At 34.9% G+C, this 6110-nt stretch overlaps 1 non-coding gene across 1 annotated transcript; it reads left to right on the top strand.

Annotated features, from left to right (window-relative positions):
- The first annotated feature begins 4897 nt into the window (after window positions 1–4897).
- Window positions 4898–5004, top strand: LOC116273941. Its single transcript, XR_004182441.1, has one exon. It is a non-coding gene; the product is annotated as a U6 spliceosomal RNA (small nuclear RNA).
- The last annotated feature ends 1106 nt before the right edge of the window (window positions 5005–6110 follow it).

Here is a 6110-nt window from a genome sequence, read left to right as displayed (position 1 = left end):
GTTGCATGAAATATCTCTGTAGCTAGTTGTATTCGTTCATTTTCACACTACTATAGATAACTCCCTGAGACTCTGTAATTTATGAAGAAAAGAGGTTTAATTGGCTTACAGTTCTGCAGGCATGACAGGAGGCATGACTAGATGGTCTCAGGAAACTTACAATAATGGCAGAAGGTGAAGGGGAAGCAAGGCATGTCTTATAGAGTATCAGGAGAGTAGAGTGAGCGAGGAGGAACTGCCACACACTTTTAAACCATCAGATCTCAAGATAACTCACTCATTTTCAGGAGAACCACATGGGGGAACTTCCCCCATGAACCAGTCACCTCCCAACAGATCCCTCCCCAGACAGGTGAGTATTACAGTTTGACATGAGATTTGGGTGAGGACACAAAGCCAAACCATAGCACTAGTTCTTACCAATATAATAGCAGAAGTGTGTAGTTAAGATTTTCTTTACCTTCTTCCTATTTTTCTCCTATCTGATAAATTAGTTATTGAAGTCACATTTTGAATGTAATAAAACCACAGCATGAAAAAGAGGCTGCTCCCAGAATTTCTCTACGGAGAAGAGTTCCTCACCTTCCTCTGTTGCCCAGTGTTGAATCCTGCTATATGAAAACACGCACACACAAACGCCGTAGTCTTAATTGTTTATACCTATTGAGCTTCTGTATTGCTTGTTTTAGCAGCTAGTATGGCTCATTCTTATTAACACTTAAACTAATACATAAATAATGTTAATATATTAATTAATGTTTATTATAATTATATAATTATGTTATTTATAATTGTATTACAATCATTTATGAAAATATTAATTAGTGTTAATACACAAATTGATACTAAAATTGGAGAACCATTACACACATTTTTAAAAATATGAAACATTAGTCCAGTTGTTGAATGGAGGAAGACAACGCATATAAAGTGATAGCTAGCTCTTGATCTTTGTCATTTGCATGCAAAATAATAATAAATCTCTTACTTGCAATAACTTGGAAGACAAATCAAATGGTTACGGAGCTGGGGAAAGGAAGTCGAAAAAGTTCACTTTCCTATGTCTTGGTTGCCACTGGATCTGTTTGGCAATATAGAAGAAGCAATCAAGAATGATTAGAAGCAGAAATGCAAAGAGAAAGGGAAAGTGTATATTTGGGACTTACAGGATTAAAAAAAAAAATGACAGCTTCTAGACCCCAAATAACAGGAGATAGCGTTATATATATTGTTTTATTGGCAAAGATAAGATGTAATGTAGTTTGTACTTTTTCACATCAGTTATTTCAATAAAGGGATTAGATTTGAAATATACCCTATTCAGGCCTCACCTCCTCAAGGTAGCTTAAGGGAGCCAAGAATAGAGGAAATAAAGACTAAGAATTATTTCAGAAAGAACTTTTAGTGTTGATACTCATACATGAAACTGACTAGAAGTAAATAAATGAGAAACCTAATGAGGTTTTGAGAATAAGTCACCAAAGAACACTAACCTCATCTGAAAATTCTGTCATTTTTTGATGTCTTTTTTTTTTTTTTTTTTTTTTCTTTCGGAGATGGAGTCTCACTCTATTGTCAAGACTGGAGTGCAATGGCATGATCTTGGCTCACTGCAACTATCACCTCCTGGGTTCAAGCGATTCTCCTGCCTTAGCCTCCCTAATAGCTGGGACTACAGGCACACAGTGCCACGCCCAGTTAATATTTTGCAATTTTTAGTAAAGACGGGGTTTCACTGTGTTGCCCAGGCTGGTCTTGAACTCTTGAGCTCAGGCAATACGCCCACCTCAGCCTCCCAAAGTGCTAAGATTACAGGTGTGAGCCACCGTGCCCGGCCTTTTTGGCAAGCCTTAAAATAGACCTCAGTAAGAAGTGAGCTACAAAAAGCACATAGATCGCAAAGAGGACACACAGCCCAATGCCAAGTTCTCATATATCTGGGAAAATAATAAATATGGAAGAACTTCTTGAAGGTTTGCTGCTTTTCATGCAAAAGCATGCGGCTTTTGCTTTTAAGGAAGAACTTATTTAAATGTCAATTAGTTCAAGTTAACTGTATTGTTCAGGCATATTATCTACTTACTGAATTGTTTGCCCAACTATTATACCAATTACTGAACAAAAATAATTAAATCAATAAGTTTAGTTGTGGATTTTTGTATTTCTCCCTTTGCTTCTGATAGTCTTAACTTTATTAAGTCTCTCTTAGATAACGTAATCATTTAAGATTATTATATTTTTCCAGTGAACTGCCTTATTTATTACTATATAATTTCCCACTTTATTTTTGATAATTTTTGTGCTAAACTCTACTTTGTCTGAAATATTTTTGTATTGTTATAGTGTGCATGTCGTATCTTTTTCTATTCTTTTTTTCTACTTATATACACAGTGTAGAGTTTAATCTCAATTTCTATTTTCTAATGTACTATGAAGCTCTCTGTCTTTCAGTTGTAAGGATTGGACCATTTATACTTAATTAAGCTGCTGAAACTTTTAACTTTATGTCTTCCATCTTGATGTTTGATGTCTGTTAGCTCCATGCATTTATTTGTTTCTTTTTCCTTTTCTATCTTTTCTCTTTTCTTTTCCAAAGGAAGTGCTCAACTTAATTGTTTTTCAAAAATTATTCCGGTAAGGTTTAAGATTTAACCTTACACTTAATTTTGTTAAGGATATTTTCTCATTCAAAACATTTCATCCAGCTTTATCTCAAAAGCATTAATGCACTCATCCTGCATATCTATTGATGGGATGAATCTGAAGGAAGAGACCACAGGTACACCATTAGACATCCTCCTGTCCATTCACAAAACCTGGCATTAACCCTGTGCACTGTCAAAGTGAGTGGCTCATTTTATCCACTATACTACCAGGAACTTCATTGTTAAACTCCACACCTAATCAAGTGCTGTTATATAAACTACTACATTTTCTTGATCATCCAGTCTAGTACTTCTGTTAAGAAGAAAATTCAATTTTCTAAGAGTTCACATTTTAGGCTGTCATAGTTTAGAATTCCTGATAATTTATTCTCCTTTTGTTTTATACATTCCCCAAGGATTAGTTCACCTTTTGTGTTTCATTATTTCAATGACCACACATATGCTGATTGCTATCGAAAGTATATATCTTGGTCCCAAATTTTGCTCCTGAGCTTCATTCACATTTTCAAAGGCCTTCTGGACAATCCCACTGGATAGATACAGACACCACAAACACAGCATATTCAAATAAAATCTTATGATCTTTCCTTTGAACCTGCTACTCAAATACCTTATTCCAATTAATGAATTTATTATTCACCTAGTTTCCTCAGATAACAAGGTCATATGGTTCCTACTTTTCCTTATCTGTATACCCAATTGATATTTAATTACTATTTATGCTACAATTCTGGATAATTCCCTCTCCTTCATGTACTGCTTCCCATTTCCACAAACCATGCCACAAGCAGGCCTTTATTTCTTACCCATGTCACCTCAATTACATCTTAATATGCATCTCAGCTGGTAGAGTCTCCTCTTTATATTTTAACGTCTACCCTCCAGAATTAGAATCATCAGGAACTGGATCCTCAGGTGTATCACAAACTTACGGGATCAGTATTCTGCAGGTATAATCAAGCACTCATTGGTGATTCTGATGCACAGTGTGGGAACTACTACTCTACATTAAAGATTATATCAAACATGGCTTTCCACCAATATACATTATCATTAAGGCTAATATTCCTCTCCTCAGTGAAACTTCAAAGTGAATAACAGTCATAATACTATAAAGAAAATCTGGCATTTGCTCTGAATTTTTATCTTATTTATATATTTTAGAAGTAAATTCAACTTTATCTTTGGTTCTTTATTATTTTTAAGAGACATTTTGGTGAACACTTGCAGCTGAATCAACATCCAAGTGTGCTTTGATACCATAGTTGAGAACACATGGCCTATACTAGCAGTCAGTAAACTATGGCCCAGGCACTGTTTCATGCACTGACAATATAGAGGTCAATAAGTGAAACAAACCTCTTCAGTCACGGGGCATACATTTGAATGAGCGCAGGGGGTAGCTGACAATAAACAAGCATACAAGTAAATAATGAGATCATTTCAAAAAGTGATTCATACTGAGTAGATAAAGTGATACAAAGTGACCGCGAGGAGCAACGCCCTTGAGTTAGGTGTAGGAAAAGTCTTTCTGAGGTGATGGCACTGAGCTAAGACCTAACTGATGAAAAAGAACAAGATGTGCAAAGTTCTTCAAGGAAGAAAGGACCTTGACTTGTCCTAAAACCATAAAGAAGACTTGTGTAGTTGGAGCAAAGTAAGTACTGTAAAGAGATGAGGCCCAGGCTAAATGTTTATGAGACTTCTGATCAATGAAGAACTGTATTCTTTCATTTCCATAGTGTCTCATAGAAGAAAATGATATTGATTCAAGGTTGTTTACTATTTTTTAGAGTGTTAATGATTTATGTTGCTTGCAGTGCAAGTATAAATGATTTTTACATCAATGCTGAGAAAATTAAGAACTTATGATTAAAATGAAAAAAAAAAAAGAATCATTTAGATGCCAGGTTGAAATATTGCTCCTAACTCATATTAACCTGCATCAGGCCATTTAAGGTGGCAGAGTTAAGCCGGATCTTAAAATCCCCTAAACCTAGTGACATGAACAAGCATAAGGCAAAACAAAACCAAAAACTCAAAGACTAAGTGATCAAGCAATGAATAGGACTGATAAATTGAACATGGGCAAACATAAATTTTATGATATAAACAAATTTCTTTCTGTATTTTTAAGAGGGAAAAGTATTGAGTGTAGATGGATAGGGGGAGGATTTTTGAGAAGAGAAAGATTCAGCACTGAAAAGTCTCATTAAGAATCAACAACTTGGGGGCTTGCTTTGGCAGCCCATATACTAAAATTGGATACATAGAGAGAAGATTAGCACAGTCCACATGCAAAGGTGCCACACAAATTCATGAAGTATTCTGTATTTTTTAAATGAGAAAAAAAACTTGAATAGCCATTTCTCCAAAGAGGAAATACAAATGGCCTACAGGCGTATGAAAAGATGTTCAACATTACTAATCAATATGAAAATGCAAATCAAAGCCACAATGAGTCTAACATCTCACCCATTAGAATAGCTGCAAGAAAAAGAAAACATAAACAAAAAGAATACATAGAAAATAACAGTTGTTGGTGAGCTTGTGGAGAAATTGTGACACTTGTATCCTTTTGATGGAAATAAAAAATGGTGCACCCATTCTGGAAAACAGTATGGAGGTTACTCAAAAAATTAATAATAGGTATTATATGATCCAGCAATTCTACTTTTGGACATATAGCCAAGAGCATTGAAAGCAGGATTTTAAAGAGGTATCTGAATACCACGTTCACAGCAGCACTAAAATAGCCAAGGAGTGAAAGCAAACCAAGCATTTTTTATGGGTAAGTAAATAAATAAAATGTGGCATATGTGTGCTATGAAATATCATTCAGTAAAAGGAAAAAGGAAATAAATGTTGACACATGCTACAATATGGATGAACCTTGAGGACATTATGCTAAGTGAAATGGCCCAGTCATAAAGAGGCAAATGCTGTAGGATTCCAGTTATATGAGGTATCTAGAATAGTCAAATTCATAGATACAGAAAGTAAAATGATGGTTGCCAGGGGCTGGAAGGAGCGGAAAATGGTGAGTTGTTGTTCAATGAGTATAAAACTTTAGTTTTGTAAGATGAAAAAATTGGAACATTTTGCAATAAATGTGAATATTTTTAACAATACTGAACACTGTACACTTATAAATGGTTAAGATGGTAAATTTTATGTTATGTATTTTTCCACAGTCAAAAATAAAGCACTTGTAGAGAGGAAGGAGGCAGTGTCAACAGAACAGAGCAGAGGCTATGACATGGAAGAGCATATTGAAAAGCTAGGGATTTTTTACTTGTTAAGACAGCATAAAATTGTCAGGCAGATTTAAAGGATTTCTTGCTCCTCAGGTGAGGTGAAAAGATGAAGAACATAGAAAATCTTGCCCTCTGCAACCATTTGGATTGAAAGACTAATTAAAAAATGTTTTCTCTGACGTTTAAG

This window comes from Papio anubis, chromosome 2, assembly GCF_008728515.1.
Source record: "Papio anubis isolate 15944 chromosome 2, Panubis1.0, whole genome shotgun sequence".
In the NCBI taxonomy this organism is placed as follows: Eukaryota; Metazoa; Chordata; class Mammalia; order Primates; family Cercopithecidae; genus Papio; species Papio anubis.
This window is presented reverse-complemented; position numbering and strand designations above follow the sequence as displayed.